The sequence below is a fragment of the Rhagoletis zephyria genome, unplaced genomic scaffold (genome assembly GCF_001687245.7).
Source record: "Rhagoletis zephyria isolate East Lansing unplaced genomic scaffold, Rhagoletis_zephyria_1.1 Rzeph_scaffold_00390, whole genome shotgun sequence".
NCBI classification, from domain to species: Eukaryota; Metazoa; Arthropoda; class Insecta; order Diptera; family Tephritidae; genus Rhagoletis; species Rhagoletis zephyria.
Window position 1 is genome coordinate 280,037 of NW_016157474.1, and position 855 is coordinate 280,891.

An 855-nucleotide genomic window follows, 5' to 3' on the forward strand; every position below is an offset into this window, starting at 1 on the left:
GTTTTGCCTGTTACAAACAACCGTTATGTGAACAAAGTTATAATACATATATATAAAACCTATTTCACAAGAGTGCCAGTATTGCTGCTGTCAAGCACAGTTTCTGTAAAAAGAAAATAAATAAAAACTACCTCTAAAATCATGATTCAATAATGAAAGGTTTTGTAAGTAGATTTTTTCTAAAATACATAAGCGGCACTAACGCAAAATTTGCTTTATTTCACTTTTAAATGGGAAATAACACCAAAATCTGAGTTTTGCTTTATTTCCAACAAAGGTTTCAAGCCACCTTACAAATGCTTTTATCAAGATGAAACTTACCCACACACAAATATTGCCACTGACAAAACTTATACATATTTGGCAAACAAAATGACATATGGTAGGCAATAATTTGCTCCTTTGAAGACGCGTCGTTAGCTAGTCTTTCAGTGTTGTAAAGGATAATACGGCTTTTCCACGGCTTAATTACTTTGTTCGCTCCTCCTATTACGATCACGAATTATACCATTCCCACGTGCACATTCTTAATTCGATTTGACAATTCTCTATCTCTGTGTTTTGTTTTTTTCTTCGCTACAAAGTGTATGCACAATGTACGTTATTGCTAAAAATGTGTAAGTTTCCGTATTAAATTGGTGATGTACGCATGTATAAACTTTACTTTTCGTACTCAGAAAAAGTGTCAGCTTTGATTAAGGAACTGGTTCCGAGAATATCAAAATTTTTGGAAAATGGGCGTGGCCACGCCCACTTATAGCTACATGTGTATATCTTGGTAACCGCTGCACCAATTTCTTCCACACTTGGCACAGTTGTTGACCCTGGTACAGCATACCAAATGGCCAAAAAATT